Genomic DNA, 21,272 nt, shown 5'->3' with positions numbered 1-21,272 from the left:
GAGAGAGAACAAAGTCTTCTCATGCTTTGTTGATTTCAAAAAAGCTTTCGACACATATTGGCATGAGGTTCTGCTTTACAAATTAATGGAAGGTGGTGTTGGGGAAAAACAATCAACGTTATTTACATTTTTACATTTACATTTAAGTCATTTAGCAGACGCTCTTATCCAGAGCGACTTACAAATTGGTGAATTCACCTTCTGACATCCAGTGGAACAGCCACTTTACAATAGTGCATCTAAAAAATCCATGTACACAAACAACAAGTATGTGAGGTTTAAATTGGCAAAAAACACACATGTCTTCCCACAGGGCCGTGGGGTGAGACAGGGATGCAGCTTAAGCCCCACCCTCTTCATCATATATATCAACGAATTGGAAGGGCACTAGAACAGTCTGCAGCACCCGGCCTCACCCTACTAGAATCTGAAGTCAAAATGTCTACTGTTTTCTGATGATCTGGTGCTTCTGCCCCCAACCAAGGAGGGCCTACAGCAGCACCTAGATCTTCTGCACAGATTCTGTCAGACCTGGGCCCTGACAGTAAATCTCAGTAAGACCAAAATAATGGTGTTCCAAAAAAGGTCCAGTCGCCAGGACCAAGAATACAAATTCCATCTAGACACCGTTGCCCTAGAGCAGACAAACAACTATACATACCTCAGCCTAAACATCAGCGCCACGGGTAACTTCCACAAAGCTGTGAACGATCTGAGAGACAAGGCAAGAAGCTTCTATGCCATCAAAAGGAACATAAAATTTGACATACCAATTAGGATCTGGCTAAAAATACTTGAATCAGTTATAGAACCCCTTTATGGTTTTTAGTTATAGTTAAACCCCTTCATGGTTTTGGGGTCTATTCACCAACCAAGAATTCACAAATGGGACGAACACCAAATTGAGATTCTGCATGCAGAATTCTGCTAAAATATCCTTTGTGTCCAACGTAGAACACCAAATAATGCATTCAGAGAAGAATTAGGCTGATACCCACTAATTATCAAAATCCAGAAAAGAGACGTTAAATTCTACAACCACCTAAAACGAAGCGATTCCCAAACCTTCCATAACAAAGCCATCACCTACAGAGAGATGAACCTGGAGAAGAGTCCCCTAAGCAAGCTGGTCCTGGGGCTCTGTTCACAAACACACCCTACAGAGCCCCAGGACAGCAGCACAATTAGACCCAACCAAATCATGAGAAAACAAAAAGATAATTTCTTGACACATTGGAAAGAATTAACAAAAAAACAGAGCAAACTAGAATGCTATTTGGCACTAAACAGAGAGTACACAGCGGCAGAATACCTGACCACTGTGACTGACCCAAACTTAAGGAAAGCTTTGACTATGTACAGACTCAGCGAGCATAGCCTTGCTATTGAGAAAGGCCGCCGTAGGCAGACATGGCTCCCAAGAGAAGACAGGCTATGTGCTCACTGCCCACAAAATGAGGTGGAAACTGAGCTGCACTTCTTAACCTCCTGCCCAACGTATGACCATATTAGAGAGACATATTTCCCTCAGATTACACAGACCCACAAAGAATTTGAAAACAAACCCAATTTTTGTTAAACTCCCATATCTATTGGGTGTAATATCACAAAAGCGCAACCAGTGAAGAACAAACACAATTGTAAATACAACCTACATTTATGTTGATTTATTTTCCCTTTTGTACTTTAAGTATTTGTACATAATTACAACACTGTATATATACATAATATGACATTTAAAAGGTCTTTATTCTTTTGGAACTTCTGTGAATGTAATGTTTACTGTTTATTGTTTATTTCACTTTATTTCCTTTCGCAAGAAGTGCACTACCCGATGTGTCCTGGTCTAAAGTAGTGCACTACTCTATGTGTCCTGGTCTAAAGTAGTGCACTACTCTATGTGTCCTGGCCTAAAGTAGTGCACTACTCTATGTGTCCTGGCCTAAAGTAGTGCACTACCCTATGTGTCCTGGCCTAAAGTAGTGCACTACTCTATGTGCCCTGGCCTAAAGTAGTGCACTACCCTGTGTGTCCTGGTCTAAAGTAGTGCACTACTCTATGTGTCCTGGTCTAAAGTAGTGCACTACTCTATGTGTCCTGACCTAAAGTAGTGCACTACTCTATGTGCCCTGGCCTAAAGTAGTGCACTACCCTATGTGTCCTGGCCTAAAGTAGTGCACTACTCTATGTGCCCTGGCCTAAAGTAGTGCACTACTCTATGTGTCCTGGCCTAAAGTAGTGCACTACTCTATGTGTCCTGGTCTAAAGTAGTGCACTACTCTATGTGTCCTGGTCTAAAGTAGTGCACTACCCTATGTGTCCTGGTCTAAAGTAGTGCAATACCCTATGTGTCCTGGTCTAAAGTAGTGCACTACCCTATGTGTCCTGGTCTAAAGTAGTGCACTACCCTATGTGTCCTGGTCTAAAGTAGTGCACTACTCTATGTGTTCTGGTCTAAAGTAGTGCACTACTCTAGTGCACTACCCTATGTGTCCTGGTCAAAAGTAGTGCACTACTCTATGTGTCCTGGTCTAAAGTAGTGCACTACTCTATGTGTCCTGGTCTAAAGTAGTGCACTACCCTATGTGTCCTGGTCTAAAGTAGTGCACTACCCTATGTGTCCTGGTCTAAAGTAGTGCACTAAATAGAGAACAGGGTATCATTTGGGACACATTCATGGTGTTTATTTTCCATTTATCAGAAATTAAAATCTGTCCAGGATTAACTGCTCTCCACACGGGCATTGTTTTGTTTAGGTAAATACAGCCAACTGTTTGACATGGGATCTCCATGGAGACCAGCGGGAGGAAACAGGAAGGAAGTAGCACTGGGAATAGAAACAGAAACATAATCAGCTTAGACTAGCCACTTCCTGTTGGCTTAAAATTGACCTTGTCAAATCACTTCTCTGTGGATTTGTGTTAGTCTGATTGGTTGTTGCTGCTGCTTGGCACTGATGGGGTCTAGTGGGGTCTGGATGGAGCAGGGTGCCCAGTAATGTCCCCCTGATTATAGCCTCAGGACACCTCAGGGTTAGGAACCCCTGTTGTCTCTATAGTAGTGGGTGTTCTTCATGTCTCTATAGTAGTGGGTGTTCTTCATGTTGTCTCTATAGTAGTGGGTGTTCTTCATGTCTCTATAGTAGTGGGTGTTCTTCATGTTGTCTCTATAGTAGTGGGTGTTCTTCATGTCTCTATAGTAGTGGGTGTTCTTCATGTCTCTATAGTAGTGGGTGATCTTCATGTTGTCTCTATAGTAGTGGGTATTCTTCATGTCTCTATAGTAGTGGGTGATTTTCATGTCTCTATAGTAGTGGGTGATCTTCATGTTGTCTCTATAGTAGTGGGTGTTCTTCATGTTGTCTCTATAGTAGTGGGTGATCTTCATGTTGTCTCTATAGTAGTGGGTGATCTTCATGTTGTCTCTATAGTAGTGGGTGATCTTCATGTCTCTATAGTAGTGGGTGATCTTCATGTTGTCTCTATAGTAGTGGGTATTCTTCATGTCTCTATAGTAGTGGGTGAACTTCATGTCTCTATAGTAGTGGGTGATCTTCATGTCTCTATAGTAGTGGGTGTTCTTCATGTCTCTATAGTAGTGGGTGATCTTCATGTTGTCTCTATAGTAGTGGGTATTCTTCATGTCTCTATAGTAGTGGGTGTTCATCATGTCTCTATAGTAGTGGGTGTTCTTCATGTCTCTATAGTAGTGGGTGTTCTTCATGTCTCTATAGTAGTGGGTGATCTTCATGTTGTCTCTATAGTAGTGGGTATTCTTCATGTCTCTATAGTAGTGGGTGATCTTCATGTCTCTATAGTAGTGGGTGATCTACATGTCTCTATAGTAGTGGGTGATCTTCATGTCTCTATAGTAGTGGGTGTTCTTCATGTCTCTATAGTAGTGGGTGATCTTCATGTTGTCTCTATAGTAGTGGGTATTCTTCATGTCTCTATAGTAGTGGGTGTTCATCATGTCTCTATAGTAGTGGGTGTTCTTCATGTCTCTATAGTAGTGGGTGATCTTCATGTCTCTATAGTAGTGGGTGATCTTCATGTTGTCTCTATAGTAGTGGGTGTTCTTCATGTTGTCTCTATAGTAGTGAGTGATCTTCATGTCTCTATAGTAGTGGGTGATCTTCATGTCTCTATAGTAGTGGGTGATCTTCATGTTGTCTCTGTAGTAGTGGGTGTTCTTCATGTCGCTATAGTAGTGGGTGATTTTCATGTTGTCTCTATAGTAGTGGGTGATCTTCATGTCTCTATAGTAGTGGGTGTTCCTCATGTTGTCTCTATAGTAGTGGGTGACCTTCATGTCTCTATAGTAGTGGGTGATTTTCATGTCTCTATAGTAGTGGGTGTTCTTCATGTCTCTATAGTAGTATGTGATCTTCATGTCTCTATAGTAGTGGGTGTTCCTCATGTTGTCTCTATAGTAGTGGGTGACCTTCATGTCTCTATAGTAGTGGGTGATCTTCATGTCTCTATAGTAGTGGGTGTTCTTCATGTTGTCTCTATAGTAGTGGGTGTTCATCATGTCTCTATAGTAGTGGGTGTTCTTCATGTCTCTATAGTAGTGGGTGATCTTGATGTTGTCTCTATAGTAGTGGGTGTTCTTCATGTCTCTATAGTAGTGGGTGATCTTCATGTCTCTATAGTAGTGGGTGTTCTTCATGTCTCTATAGTGGTGGGTGTTCATCATGTCTCTATAGTAGTGGGTGTTTTTCATGTCTCTATAGTAGTGGGTGTTCATCATGTCTCTATAGTAGTGGGTGATCTTCATGTCTCTATAGTAGTGGGTGGATCTTCATGTTGTCTCTATAGTAGTGGGTGATCTTCATGTTGTCTATATAGTAGTGGGTGATCTTCATGTTGTCTCTATAGTAGTCGGTGTTCTTCATGTCTCTATAGTAGTGGGTGATCTTCATGTTGTCTATATAGCAGTGGGTGATCTTCATGTTGTCTCTATAGTAGTGGGTGATCTTCATGTTGTCTCTATAGTAGTGGGTGATCTTCATGTCTCTATAGTAGTGGGTGATCTTCATGTTGTCTCTATAGTAGTGGGTGATCTACATGTCTCTATAGTAGTGGGTGATCTTCATGTCTCTATAGTAGTGGGTGATCTTCATGTTGTCTCTATAGTAGTGGGTATTCTTCATGTCTCTATAGTAGTGGGTGATCTTCATGTCTCTATAGTAGTGGGTGATCTTCATGTTGTCTCTATAGTAGTGGGTGTTCTTCATGTTGTCTCTATAGTAGTGGGTGATCTTCATGTCTCTATAGTAGTGGGTGATCTTCATGTTGTCTCTATAGTAGTGGGTGATCTTCATGTTGTCTCTATAGTAGTGGGTGATCTTCATGTCTCTATAGTAGTGGGTGATCTTCATGTTGTCTCTATAGTAGTGGGTGTTCTTCATGTTGTCTCTATAGTAGTGGGTGATCTTCATGTTGTCTCTATAGTAGTGGGTGATCTTCATGTCTCTATAGTAGTGGGTGATCTTCATGTTGTCTCTATAGTAGTGGGTGTTCTTCATGTCTCTATAGTAGTGGGTGATCTTCATGTTGTATATATAGCAGTGGGTGTTCATCATGTTGTCTCTAAAGTAGTGGGTGATCTTCATGTTGTCTCTATAGTAGTGGGTGATTTTCATGTTGTCTCTATAGTAGTGGGTGATCTGCATGTTGTATCTATAGTAGTGGGTGTTCTTCATATTGTCTCTATAGTAGTGGGTGTTCTTCATATTGTCTCTATAGTAGTGGGTGTTCTTCATGTTGTCTATATAGTAGTGGTTGATTTTCATATCTCTATAGTAGTGGGTATGTTGTTAGTTTATGAATCTTGACATTACAAAATTATGACTAAACTGAGTGTACAAAACATTAAGTACACCTGCTCTTTCCATGACAGACTGACCAGGTGAATCCAGGTGAAAGTTTGATCCCTTATTGATGTCGCCTGTTGAATCCCCTTTAAATCAGTGTAGATGAATGAGAGGAGACAGGTTCATTAAAAAAGTATGTTGAAGCCTTGAGACAATTAGAGACATGGATTGTGTGTGTGTGTCATTCAGAGGGTGAATGGGGCAAGACAAAATATTGAAGTGCCTTTGAACAGGGGTATGGTAGAAGGTGCCAGGCGCACCAGTTTGTGTCAAGAGTCAACATGGGCCGGCATCCCTGGGGAAGCATTGGGGTCAACATGGGGCCAGCCTCCCTGGGGAAGCATTGGAGTCAACATGGGGCCAGCATCCCTGGGGAAGCATTGGGGTCAACATGGGGCCAGCATCCCTGGGGAAGCATTGGGGTCAACATGGGGCCAGCATCCCTGGGGAAGCATTGGAGTCAACATTGGGCCAGCATCCCTGGGGAAGCATTGGAGTCAACATGGGGCTTTTTGGTTCAAGGTTAAACCCTTTTTCGTTTCTATGTAGGGCCCTTTTAACAAATGGTTCTATATGGAACCCAAAATAGATCCTTTTAACAAAGGGTTCTATATGGAACCCAAAATAGATCCTTTTAACAAAGGGTTCTATATGGAACCCAAAATAGATCTACCTAGAACCAAAAAGGGTTCTCCTATGGGGACAGCCGAAGAACCCTTCCAGAAATCTTTTTTCTAAGTGTGTTCAGTATATACACATGTTGACATTAGAAGTGATGACTGCCTTCTATGTGAGTGAGGGATAAGGAGGAGTCAGTGTCCACTATACTGCTGTTATCATCATGATATCAACTGACTGGCTGAGTCAGTGTCCACTATACTGCTGTTATCATCATGATATCAACTGACTGGCTGAGTCAGTGTCCACTATACTGCTGTTATCATCATGATATCAACTGACTGGCTGAGTCAGTGTCCACTATACTGCTGTTATCATCATGATATCAACTGACTGGCTGAGTCAGTGTCCACTATACTGCTGTTATCATCATGATATCAACTGACTGGCTGAGTCAGTGTCCACTATACTGATACTCTCATCATGATATCAACTGACTGGGTGTTTCTACCAAAGTCTTTCCACGGAAGACATGCCACTACACACTGTATCAATCTGTCATTTAATCTCAAACCGTTATTATTGGTAATATGTTAAACCTCCACATCTTGTCCCATCTGTCAAGCTATTTGTGCTGATTCTACGATGAATAACGCTGTGTGTGACGTGTGACTCTTTCAAAGGCAGATTAAGATGTTGAATCCTAACAGAGAGATATGAAAGACTGAGACGGAACCCTGCTCCCTTTACAGTGTGATACTTTGGAGTAGAGCCCAATGGGTCCCTCTATAGGGAACAGGGTGGAGCAGAGCCCAATGGGTCCCTCTATAGGGAACAGGGTGGAGAAGAGCCCAATGGGTCCCTCTATAGGGAACAGGCTGGAGCAGAGCCCAATGGGTCCGTCTATAGGGAACAGGGTGGAGAAGAGCCCAATGGGTCCCTCTATAGGGAACAGGGTGGAGCAAAGCCCAATGGGTCCCTCTATAGGGACCAGGGTGGAGAAGAGCCCAATGGGTCCCTCTACAGGGAACAGGGTGGAGTAGAGCCCAATGGGTCCCTCTATAGGGAGCAAAGCCCAATGGGTCCCTCTATAGGGACCAGGGTGGAGAAGAGCCCAATGGGTCCCTCTATAGGGAACAGGGTGGAGTAGAGCCCAATGGGTCCCTCTATAGGGAACAGGGTGTAGAAGAGCCCAATGGGTCCCTCTATAGGGAACAGGGTGGAGTAGAGCCCAATGGGTCCCTCTATAGGGAACAGGGTGGAGTAGAGCCCAATGGGTCCCTCTATAGGGAACAGGGTGGAGTAGAGCCCAATGGGTCCCTCTATAGGGAACAGGGTGGAGCAGAGCCCAATGGGTCCCTCTATAGGGAACAGGGTGGAGTAGAGCCCAATGGGTCCCTCTATAGGGAACAGGGTGGAGAAGAGCCCAATGGGTCCCTCTATAGGGAACAGGGTGGTGAAGAGCCCAATGGGTCCCTCTACAGGGAACAGGGTGGAGCAAAGCCCAATGGGTCCCTCTACAGGGAACAGGGTGGAGAAGAGCCCAATGGGTCCCTCTATAGGGAACAGGGTAGAGCAGAGCCCAATGGGTCCCTCTATAGGGAACAGGGTGGAGTAGAACCCAATGGGTCCCTCTATAGGGAACAGGGTGGAGCAGAGCCCAATGGGTCCCTCTATAGGGAACAGGGTGGAGAAGAGCCCAATGGGTCCCTCTATAGGGAACAGGGTGGAGAAGAGCCCAATGGGTCCCTCTATAGGGAACAGGCGGAGCAGAGCCCAATGGGTCCCTCTATAGGGAACAGGCTGGAGCAGAGCCCAATGGGTCCCTCTATAGGGAACAGGGTGGAGTAGAGCCCAATGGGTCCCTCTATAGGGAACAGGGTGGAGCAGAGCCCAATGGGTCCCTCTATAGGGAACAGGGTGGAGCAGAGCCCAATGGGTCCCTCTATAGGGAACAGGGTGGAGAAGAGCCCAATGGGTCCCTCTATAGGGAACAGGGTGGTGAAGAGCCCAATGGGTCCCTCTATAGGGAACAGGGTGGAGAAGAGCCCAATGGGTCCCTCTATAGGGAACAGGGTAGAGCAGAGCCCAATGGGTCCCTCTATAGGGAACAGGGTGGAGTAGAACCCAATGGGTCCCTCTATAGGGAACAGGGTGGAGCAGAGCCCAATGGGTCCCTCTATAGGGAACAGGGTGGAGAAGAGCCCAATGGGTCCCTCTATAGGGAACAGGGTGGAGAAGAGCCCAATGGGTCCCTCTATAGGGAACAGGCGGAGCAGAGCCCAATGGGTCCCTCTATAGGGAACAGGCTGGAGCAGAGCCCAATGGGTCCCTCTATAGGGAACAGGGTGGAGCAGAGCCCAAAGGGTCCCTCTATAGGGAACAGGGTGGAGTAGAGCCCAATGGGTCCCTCTATAGGGAACAGGGTGGAGAAGAGCCCAATGGGTCCCTCTATAGGGAACAGGGTGGAGCAGAGCCCAAAGGGTCCCTCTATAGGGAACAGGGTGGAGTAGAGCCCAATGGGTCCCTCTATAGGGAACAGGGTGGAGAAGAGCCCAATGGGTCCCTCTATAGGGAACAGGGTGGAGCAGAGCCCAATGGGTCCCTCTATAGGGAACAGGGTGGAGAAGAGCCCAATGGGTCCCTCTATAGGGAACAGGGTGGAGTAGAACCCAATGGGTCCCTCTATAGGGAACAGGGTGGAGAAGAGCCCAATGGATCCCTCTATAGGGAACAGGGTGGAGCAGAGCCCAATGGGTCCCTCTATAGGGAACAGGCTGGAGCAGAGCCCAATGGGTCCCTCTATAGGGAACAGGGTGGAGCAGAGCCCAATGGGTCCCTCTATAGGGAACAGGGTGGAGTAGAACCCAATGGGTCCCTCTATAGGGAACAGGGTGGAGAAGAGCCCAATGGGTCCCTCTATAGGGAACAGGCTGGAGCAGAGCCCAATGGGTCCCTCTATAGGGAACAGGGTGGAGCAGAGCCCAATGGGTCCCTCTACAGGGAACAGGGTGGAGCAGAGCCCAATGGGTCCCTCTATAGGGAACAGGGTGGAGTAGAACCCAATGGGTCCCTCTATAGGGAACAGGGTGGAGCAGAGCCCAATGGGTCCCTCTATAGGGAACAGGGTGGAGCAGAGCCCAATGGGTCCCTCTATAGGGAACAGGGTGGTGCAGAGCCCAATGGGTCCCTCTATAGGGAACAGGGTGGAGCAGCGCCCAATGGGTCCCTCTATAGGGAACAGGGTGGAGCAGAGCCCAATGGGTCCCTCTACAGGGAACAGGTGGAGCAGAGCCCAATCGGTCCCTCTATAGGGAACAGGTGGAGCAGAGCCCAATGGGTGCCTCTGCGGGGAACAGGTGGAGCAGAGCCCAATGGGTCCCTCTATAGGGAACAGGGCCCAATGGGTCCCTCTATAGTGAACAGGGCCCAATGGGTCCCTCTATAGGGAACAGGGCCCAATGGGTCCCTCTATAGGGAACAGGGCCCAATAGATCCCTCTATAGGGAACAAGGCCCAATGGGTCCCTCTATAGGGAACAGGGCCCAATGGGTCCCTTTATAGGGAACAGGGACCAATGGGTCCTTCTATAGGCAACAGGGCCCAATGGGTCCCTCTATAGGGAACAGGGCCCAATGGGTCCCTCTATAGGGAACAAGGCCCAATGGGTCCCTCTATAGGGAACAGGGCCCAATGGGTCCCTCTATAGGGAACAGGGCCCAATAGATCCCTCTATAGGGAACAAGGCCCAATGGGTCCCTCTATAGGGAACAGGGCCCAATGGGTCCCTCTATAGGGAACAGGGCCCAATGGGTCCCTCTATAGGGAACAGGGCCCAATGGGTCCCTCTATAGGGAACAGGGCCCAATGGGTCCCTCTATAGGGAACAGGGCCCAATGGATCCCTCTATAGGGAACAAGGCCCAATGGGTCCCTCTATAGGGAACAGGGCCCAATGGGTCCCTCTATAGGGAACAGGGCCCAATGGGTCCCTCTATAGTGAACAGGGCCCAATGGGTCCCTCTATAGGGAACAGGGCCCAATGGGTCCCTCTATAGGGAACAGGGCCCAATGGGTCCCTCTATAGGGAACAGGGCCCAATGGGGAACAAGGCCCAATGGGTCCCTCTATAGGGAACAGGGCCCAATGGGTCCCTCTATAGGAAACAGGGCCCAATGGGTCCCTCTATAGGGAACAAGGCCCAATGGGTCCCTCTATAGGGAACAGGGCCCAATGAATACCTCTATAGGGAACAGGGCCCAATGGGTCCCTCTATAGTGAACATGGTACCATTGGGGATGTGACCTAGGTTATTTTGTTGTCTCTCCCTGTCTCCCGTCGGTGGAGGGAACAAAGAAGATGATTATTAACAGATAACAAACTTTCCATCAGATAGTTCAGTATTAAAAGATCATTTCCCTTCAACCATTTTCTCATTATAATGTTATCTCCCGTGCCTCTGCGATGATGTGGATCTGAGCTCGGCTTTGTTTGTGTTGTCACGGAGACACATCCATCATTCTACCCGCTCAACACACTTTAATAAACACTTGATGAAATCAGCAGCAGCAGCTGAAATAAATGTAATTGTCACTCTGATGTGGCACCAGGGAACCCGTGTCTCTGGGGTGAGAAGAGTCAAGTCCCAAGTCCTATTCTGCTCTAAGCGTGTTGTTACAACCAGTTGTTGTCGTTGAATCACTCTCCTCTTAGAGAGATACACTAAGCTAACCCTAATGAACCCAGAGGGGAAGTTCTGTCTCTGTTGCCTGGCCGGCAGGGTAGCCTAGTGCGTTGGACTAGGAACCGAAAGGTTGCAAGATCAAATCCCCAAGCTGACAAGGTACAAATCTGTCGTTCTGCCCCTGAACAGGCAGTTAACCCACTGATCCTAGGCCATCAATGAAAATAAGATCTTGTTCTTAACTGACTTGCCAAGTTAAATAAAATATCAATAAATGATGCATGCGTCCCAAATGGAAAGCTATTGCTGACATGCTCTGGTCAAAGTAGTGTACTACATAGGGAACAGACAGACAACCTCTCCTCACCCCAGACAGACAGACAGACAGACAGACCTCTCCTCACCCCAGACAGACAGACAACCTCTCCTCACCCCAGACAGACAGACAGACAGACAACCTCTCCTCACCCCAGACAGACAGACAGACAGACAACCTCTCCTCACCCCAGACAGACAACCTCTCCTCACCCCAGACAGACAGACAGACAGACAGACAGACAACCTCTCCTCACCCCAGACAGACAGACAGACAACCTCTCCTCACCCCAGACAGACAGACAGACAGACAGACAGCCTCTCCTCACCCCAGACAGACAGACAGACAGACAGACAGACATACAGACAACCTCTCCTCAGCCCAGACAGCCAGCCAGACAGACAGACAGACAGACAGACAGACAGACAGAACAGATCCAAGCTGGGGAGACGTATTCCCTCTGAATGGGTCTATAGCAGAGAACAAACCCTGTGGGTTGTAGTTAACCTCTTTCTGGCAGCTTGATTTCCCCCTTTTTACCAGCCTTGGAGAGTAGAGAGGATCCCAATCTGACGGGTCACCCCACACATCCACACATGCCACTGGAGGCTGACAGACTGAATCCTTGTCCCCTCTCTGAGTTGACAGGGCTGACCAGCGGGGTGTAATTGGTATCACACACACACACACATGAACGCTCGCACACACACACAGCCATCTGGGGTTTCATCTCTGTCATAATAGAGCTAAATCATCTCTGTCATAATAGAACTAAATCATCTCTGTCATAATAGAACTAAATCCTCTCTGTCACAATAGAACTAAATCCTCTCTGTCATAATAGAGCTAAATCACCTATGTCACAATAGAACTATATCATCTCTGTCATAATAGAACTATAGCACCTCTGTCACAATAGAACTAAATCATCTCTGTCATAATAGAACTAAATCATCTCTGTCATAATAGAACTAAATCATCTCTGTCATAATAGAACTAAATCATCTCTGTCACAATAGAACTAAATCATATCTGTCATAATAGAACTAAATTATCTCTTTCATAATAGAACTAAATCATTTCTGTCATAATATAACTAAATCATCTCTGTCATAATATAACTATATCACCTCTGTCACAATAGAACTAAATCATCTCTGTCATAATAGAACTAAATCATCTCTGTCATAATAGAACTAAATCATCTCTGTCATAATAGAACTAAATCATCTCTGTCACAATAGAACTAAATCATATCTGTCATAATAGAACTAAATCATCTCTGTCATAATAGAACTAAATTTTTCTGTCATAATATAACTAAATCAACTCTGTCATAATAGAACTATATCACCTCTGTCACAATAGAACTAAATTATCTCTGTCATAATAGAACTAAATCATCTCTGTCATAATAGAACTAAATTATCTCTGTCATAATAGAACTAAATCATATATATAATATATCCCATTTAGCAGACGCTTTTGTCCAAAGCGACTTACAAGTCGGCTGGGGCCACTACTTTTACATATGGGTGGTCCCAGTGGGAATCGAACCCACGACGCTTGGCGTTGCAAGCGCCATGCTCTACCGACTGAGCCACACAATAATCTCTGTCATAATAGAACTAAATCACCTCTGTCATAATAGAACTAAACCATCGTCACTTTGATAAAAGACCACCATAGGGAATAGGGCTCTGGTCAAGAGTAGTGCACAATATAGGGAATAGGGCTCTGGTCAAGAGTAGTGCACTATATAGGGTGTAGGGCTCTGGTCAAGAGTAGTGCACATAATTTACATGAGTACACCTATCTAAACATACTTTACATGATTACACCTATCCAAACATACTTTACATGAGTACACCTATCTAAACATACTCTACATGATTACACCTATCTAAACATACTTTACATGAGTACACCTATCTAAACATACTTTACATGAGTACACCTATCTAAACATACTTTACATGATTACACCTATCTAAACATACTTTACATGAGTACACCTGTCTAAACATACTTTACATGATTACACCTATCTATAAATAATTTACATGAGTACACCTATCTAAACATACTTTACATGAGTACACCTATCTAAACATACTTTACATGAGTACACCTATCTAAACATACTTTACATGATTACACCAATCTATAAATAATTTACATGAGTACACCTATCTAAACATACTTTACATGAGTACACCTATCTAAACATACTTTACATGAGTACACCTATCTAAACATACTTTACATGATTACACCTATCTAAACATACTTTACATGAGTACACCTATCTAAACATACTTTACATGATTACACCAATCTATAAATAATTTACATGAGTACACCTATCTAAACATACTTTACATGAGTACACCTATCTAAACATACTTTACATGATTACACCTATCTAAACATACTTTACATGAGTACACCTATCTAAACATACTTTACATGATTACACCTATCTGAACATACTTTACATGAGTACACCTATCTAAACATACTTTACATGATTACACCTATCTAAACATACTTTACATGAGTACACCTATCTAAACATACTTTACATGATTACACCTATCTGAACATACTTTACATGAGTACACCTATCTAAACATACTTTACATGAGTACACCTATCTAAACATACTTTACATGATTACACCTATCTAAACATACTTTACATGATTACACCTATCCAAACATACTTTACATGATTACACCTATCCAAACATACTTTACATGAGTACACCTATCTAAACATACTTTACATGATTACACCTATCTAAACATACTTTACATGATTACACCTATCTAAACATACTTTACATGAGTACACCTATCTAAACATACTTTACATGATTACACCAATCCCTGGAGATTATCCTGTATCTTCTACCAGAGCCCATAGGGAATAGGGCTCCATTTGGGATCCACACCCTACTGTATCTTCTACCAGAGCCCATAGGGAATAGTGTGCCATTTGGGATCCAGGCCCTACTGTATCTTCTACCAGAGCCCATAGGGAATAGTGTGCCATTTGGGATCCAGGCCCTACTGTATCTTCTACCAGAGCACATAGGGAATAGTGCTCCATTTGGGATCCAGAACTCCTACTGTATCTTCTACCAGAGCACATAGGGAATAGTGCTCCATTTGGGATCCAGACCCTACTGTATCTTCTACCAGAGCCCATAGGGAATAGTGTGCCATTTGGGATCCAGGCCCTACTGTATCTTCTACCAGAGCCCATAGGGAATAGTGTTCCATTTGGGATCCAGAACTCCTACTGTACCTTCTACCAGAGCACATAGGGAATAGTGCTCCATTTGGGATCCAGACGCTAATGTATCTTCTACCAGAGCCCATAGGAAATAGTGTGCCATTTGGGATCCAGGCCCTACTGTATCTTCTACCAGAGCCCATAGGGAATAGTGTTCCATTTGGGATCCAGACCCTACTGTATCTTCTACCAGAGCCCATAGGGAATAGTGTTCCATTTGGGATCCAGACCCTACTGTATCTTCTACCAGAGCCATAGGGAATAGTGTTCCATTTGGGATCCAGACCCTACTGTATCTTCTACCAGAGCCATAGGGAATAGTGTTCCATTTGGGATCCAGACCCTACTGTATCTTCTACCAGACCCATAGGGAATAGTGTTCCATTTGGGATCCAGAACCCCTACTGTATCTTCTACCAGACCCATAGGGAATAGTGTGCCATTTGGGATCCAGACCCTACTGTATCTTCTACCAGAGCCCATAGGGAATAGTGCTCCATTTGGGATCCAGACCCTACTGTATCTTCTACCTGAGCCATAGGGAATAGTGTTCCATTTGGGATCCAGGCCCTACTGTATCTTCTACCAGAGCCCATAGGGAATAGTGTTCCATTTGGGATCCAGAACCCTACTGTATCTTCTACCAGAGCCCATAGGGAATAGTGTTCCATTTGGGATCCAGGCCCTACTGTATCTTCTACCTGAGCCATAGGGAATAGTGTTCCATTTGGGATCCAGACCGTACTGTATCTTCTAAACAGAGACCATAGGGAATAGTTTTACATTTGGGATCCAGACCCTACTGTATATTCTACCTGAGCCATAGGGAATAGTGTTCCATTTGGGATACAGCCGTACTGTATCTTCTAAACAGAGACCATAGGGAATAGTTTTACATTTGGGATCCAGACCCTACTGTATATTCTACCTGAGCCATAGGGAATAGTGTTCCATTTGGGATCCAGACCCTACTGTATCTTCTACCAGAGCCCATAGGGAATAGTGTTCCATTTGGGATCCAGACCCTACTGTATCTTCTACCAGAGCCCATAGGGAATCGTGTTCCATTTGGGATACAGACCCTACTGTATCTTCTACCAGAGCCCATAGGGAATAGTGTTCCATTTGGGATCCAGACCCTACTGTATCTTCTAACAGAGCCCATAGGGAATAGGGCTCCATTTGGGATCCAGGCCCTACTGTATCTTCTACCAGAGCCCATAGGGAATAGTGTTCCATTTGGGATCCAGACCCTACTGTATCTTCTACCAGAGCCCATAGGGAATAGTGTTCCATTTGGGATCCAGGCCCTACTGTATCTTCTACCTGAGCCATAGGGAATAGTGTTCCATTTGGGATCCAGACCGTACTGTATCTTCTAAACAGAGACCATAGGGAATAGTTTTACATTTGGGATCCAGACCCTACTGTATATTCTACCTGAGCCATAGGGAATAGTGTTCCATTTGGGATACAACCGTACTGTATCTTCTAAACAGAGACCATAGGGAATAGTTTTACATTTGGGATCCAGACCCTACTGTATATTCTACCTGAGCCATAGGGAATAGTGTTCCATTTGGGATCCAGACCCTACTGTATCTTCTACCAGAGCCCATAGGGAATAGTGTTCCATTTGGGATCCAGACCCTACTGTATCTTCTACCAGAGCCCATAGGGAATCGTGTTCCATTTGGGATACAGACCCTACTGTATCTTCTACCAGAGCCCATAGGGAATAGTGTTCCATTTGGGATCCAGACCCTACTGTATCTTCTAACAGAGCCCATAGGGAATAGGGCTCCATTTGGGATCCAGGCCCTACTGTATCTTCTACCAGAGCCCATAGGGAATAGTGTTCCATTTGGGATCCAGACCCTACTGTATCTTCTACCAGAGCCCATAGGGAATAGGGCTCCATTTGGGATCCAGACCCTACTGTATCTTCTACCAGACCCATAGGGAATAGTGTGCCATTTGGGATCCAGGCCCTACTGTATCTTCTACCAGAGCCCATAGGGAATAGTGTTCCATTTGGGATCCAGGCCCTACTGTATCTTCTACCAGAGCCCATAGGGAATAGTGTTCCATTTGGGATCCAGGCCCTACTGTATCTTCTACCAGAGCCCATAGAGAATAGTGTTCCATTTGGGATCCAGACCCTACTGTATCTTCTACCAGAGCCCATAGGGAATAGTGTTCCATTTGGGATCCAGGCCCTACTGTATCTTCTACCAGAGCCATAGAGAATAGTGTTCCATTTGGGATCCAGACCCTACTGTATCTTCTACCAGAGCCCATAGGGAATAGTGTTCCATTTGGGATCCAGACCCTACTGTATCTTCTACCAGAGCCCATAGGGAATAGTGTTCCATTTGGGATCCACACCCTACTGTATCTTCTACCAGAGCCATAGGAAATAGTGTTCCATTTGGGATCCAGACCCTACTGTATCTTCTACCAGAGCCCATAGGGAATAGTGTTCCATTTGGGATCCAGGCCCTACTGTATCTTCTACCAGAGCCCATAGGGAATAGTGTTCCATTTGGGATCCAGGCCCTACTGTATCTTCTACCAGAGCCCATAGGGAATAGTGTTCCATTTGGGATCCAGGCCCTACTGTATCTTCTACCAGACCCATAGGGAATAGTGTTCCATTTGGGATCCAGGCCCTACTGTATCTTCTACCAGAGCCCATAGGGAATAGGGCTCCATTTGGGATCCAGGCCCTACGGTATCTTCTACCAGAGCCCATAGGGAATAGTGTTCCATTTGGGATCCAGACCCTACGGTATCTTCTACCAGAGCCCATAGGGAATAGTGTTCCATTTGGGATCCAGGCCCTACTGTATCTTCTACCAGAGCCCATAGGGAATAGGGCTCCATTTGGGATCCAGACCCTACTGTATCTTCTACCAGAACCCATAGGGAATAGTGTTCCATTTGGGATCCAGGCCCTACTGTATCTTCTACCAGAGCCATAGGGAATAGTGTTCCATTTGGGATCCAGGCCCTACTGTATCTTCTACCAGACCCATAGGGAATAGGGCTCCATTTGGGATCCAGGTCCTACGGTACTGTAGTACATCTCTGTTCAGTATAGTCACATGTTACTCCACTGATCGTACAGGTTTCCTACATAACCGTCTCATTCAGTCTGGTTACATGTCTCTATGGGGACGTCTACGATCAGTTACACCTTTACAATCCATAGGTGACACACGCTATCGCTTCACTGGAACTGAGGTGCACGTACGTGCGCACACACACGTATGGTACCGAAGGAGGCTGGCAGTGTCCCAGGAGTAGATGGAGTGATCCATCATGCACCTGTCTTCCTGTCTGCCACACAGATACACCTCACAAATCATATCTCTAGATCAGAGACCGCTCGACAATCTACTGCCCTCCCTCCCTCCCTCCCTCCCTCCCTCCCTCCCTCCCTCCCTCCCTCCCTCCCTCCCTCCCTCCTTTCTATCCCCTCATCTCTCTCTATCTTCCCCTCTATCCCCTCATCTCTCTCTATCTTCCTCTCTATCCCCTCATCTCTCTCTCTATCTTCCTCTTTATCCCCTCATCTCTCTCTGTATCTTCCTCTCTATCCCTCATCTCTCTCTATCTTCCTCTCTATCCCCTCATCTCTCTCTATCTTCCTCTCTACCCCCTCATCTCTCTCTATCTTCCTCTCTACCCCCTCATCTCTCTCTATCTTCCTCTCTATCCCCTCATCTCTCTCTCTATCTTCCTCTCTACCCCCTCATCTCTCTCTATCTTCCTCTCTACCCCCTCATCTCTCTCTATCTTCCTCTCTACCCCCTCATCTCTCTCTATCTTCCTCTCTATCCCCTCATCTCTCTCTCTATCTTCCTCTCTATCCCCTCATCTCTCTCTATCTTCCTCTCTACCCCCTCATCTCTCTATCTTCCTCTCTACCCCCTCATCTCTCTCTATCTTCCTCTCTATCCCCTCATCTCTCTCTCTATCTTCCTCTCTACCCCCTCATCTCTCTCTATCTTCCTCTCTATCCCCTCATCTCTCTCTATCTTCCTCCCTATCCCCTCATCTCTCTCTCTATCTTCCTCCCTATCCCCTCATCTCTCTCTATCTTCCTTTCTATCCCCTCATCTCTCTCTATCTTCCTCTCTATCCCCTCATCTCTCTCTCTATCTTCCTCCCTATCCCCTCATCTCTCTATATCTTCCCCTCTATCCCCTCATCTCTCTATATCTTCCCCTCTATCCCCTCATCTCTCTCTCTATCCCCTCATCTCTCTCTCCATCTTCCTCTCTATCCCTCATCTCTCTCTCTATCTTCCTCTCTATCCCCTCATCTCTCTCTATCTTCCCCTCTATCCCCTCATCTCTCTCTATCTTCCCCTCTAATCTCTCTATCTTCCCTTCTATCCCCTCATCTCTCTCTATCTTCCCCTCTAATCTCTCTATCTTCCCTTCTATCCCCTCATCTCTCTCTATCTTCCCCTCTAATCTCTCTATCTTCCCTTCTATCCCCTCATCTCTCTCTATCTTCCCCTCTAAACTCTCTATCTTCCCTTCTATCCCCTCATCTCTCTCTATCTTCCTCTCTAATCTCTCTATCTTCCCTTCTATCCCCTCATCTCTCTCTCTATCTTCCCCTCTAATCTCTCTATCTTCCTCTCTATCCCGTCATCTCTCTCTCTATCCCCTCATCTCTCTCTCTATCTTCCCCTCTAATCTCTCTATCTTCCTCTCTATCCCGTCATCTCTCTCTCTATCCCCTCATCTCTCTCTTCCCTTCTATCACCTCATCTCTCTCTATCCCCTCATCTCTCTCTCTATCTTCCTCTCTATCCCCTCATCTCTCTCTATCTTCCTCTCTATCCCGTCATCTCTCTCTCTATCTTCCTCTCTATCCCCTCATCTCTCTCTATCTTCCTCTCTACCCCCTCATCTCTCTCTATCTTCCTCTCTACCCCCTCATCTCTCTCTATCTTCCTCTCTATCCCCTCATCTCTCTCTCTATCTTCCTCTCTACCCCCTCATCTCTCTCTATCTTCCTCTCTACCCCCTCATCTCTCTCTATCTTCCCCTCTATCCCCTCATCTCTCTCTCTATCTTCCTCTCTATCCCCTCATCTCTCTCTATCTTCCTCTCTATCACCTCATCTCTCTCTATCTTCCCCTCTATCCCCTCATCTCTCTCTCTATCTTCCTCTCTATCACCTCATCTCTCTCTATCTTCCTCTCTATCACCTCATCTCTCTCTATCTTCCTCTCTATCCCCTCATCTCTCTCTATCTTCCCCTCTATCTCTCATCTCTCTCTATATCTTCCTCTCTATCCCCTCATCTCTCTATCTTCCTCTCTATCCCCTCATCTCTCTCTATCTTCCCCTCTATCCCCTCATCTCTCTCTATCTTCCTCTCTATCCCCTCATCTCTCTCTCTCTTCCCCTCTATCCCTCATCTCTCTCTCTATCTTCCTCTCTATCCCCTCATCTCTCTCTATCTTCCTCTCTATCACCTCATCTCTCTCTATCTTCCCCTCTATCCCCTCATCTCTCTCTCTATCTTCCTCTCTATCACCTCATCTCTCTCTATCTTCCTCTCTATCACCTCATCTCTCTCTATCTTCCTCTCTATCCCCTCATCTCTCTCTATCTTCCCCTCTATCCCTCATCTCTCTCTCTATCTTCCTCTCTATCCCCTCATCTCTCTCTATCTTCCTCTCTATCCCTCATCTCTCTCTATCTTCCTCTCTATCCCTCATCTCTCTCTATCTTCCTCTCTATCCCCTCATCTCTCTCTATCCCCTCATCTCTCTCTATCTTCCTCTCTTCCCCTCATCTCTCTCCTCTCCCTCCCCCTGTGGTGCAGAATAACCCCTGGAGGCTCTGAGCCAGAAGGACAGCCCATGGAGAGAGGAGTGCCATCAGACACAGCACAGTAGGAAACCGAGCTCAGCTTGAGCCAGACAGGAACCATCACAGAGCCATGAGGACCCCAGGCTGACAGGTTAGGACGCCTATGTGCCTGTGTGTAAACAGGGGTTCCACCTGGGGCGTTTACTGCTGTGTTTATAGGGAAGGGGATAGCTTGTTGGCTTTAGGGGATGTCAGAGACTCAGTTACTTTGGGATTTATTGACACACTTGTAAAATCATCCCGAGGTAATTTCAGGACACCCAGAACAGGTTTCTCCAGAGCTGATATTAAAGGTCCAATGCACCTGTTTTAATCTCAATATCATTTTCTGGGGAACGATTAAATACTTTACTGTGATTGTTTTAAACTAAAAAGGTAAAAAAAAAAAACTGAAATAGCTTCTTAGCAAAGAGCAATTTCTCAAACAAGAATTCTGCGAGGACTGTCTGGGGCGGGGGCTGAAAACTAGCTGTTATTGGCAGAGAGGTTTAGAACTCTCTTTCTTATTGGTCTATTCAATAATGTATCGCCTGGTGATGTCACCAGGCAGGCCAAATCTCCATCCCACCAAAACAGG

At 45.6% G+C, this 21,272-nt stretch overlaps 1 protein-coding gene across 6 annotated transcripts in view; it reads right to left on the bottom strand.

Moving 5' to 3' along the window:
- Positions 1-21,272, bottom strand: part of rbms3 (RNA binding motif, single stranded interacting protein) — a 245,207-nt gene that overhangs the window by 58,175 nt on the left and 165,760 nt on the right. The gene's annotated exons all lie outside the window — the stretch shown is intronic.

The sequence above is a fragment of the Oncorhynchus masou genome, chromosome 29, assembly GCF_036934945.1.
Source record: "Oncorhynchus masou masou isolate Uvic2021 chromosome 29, UVic_Omas_1.1, whole genome shotgun sequence".
Taxonomy (NCBI): domain Eukaryota; kingdom Metazoa; phylum Chordata; class Actinopteri; order Salmoniformes; family Salmonidae; genus Oncorhynchus; species Oncorhynchus masou.
The sequence above is the reverse complement of the archived record's forward strand: the minus strand, read 5'-3'. Positions and strand labels throughout refer to the sequence as shown.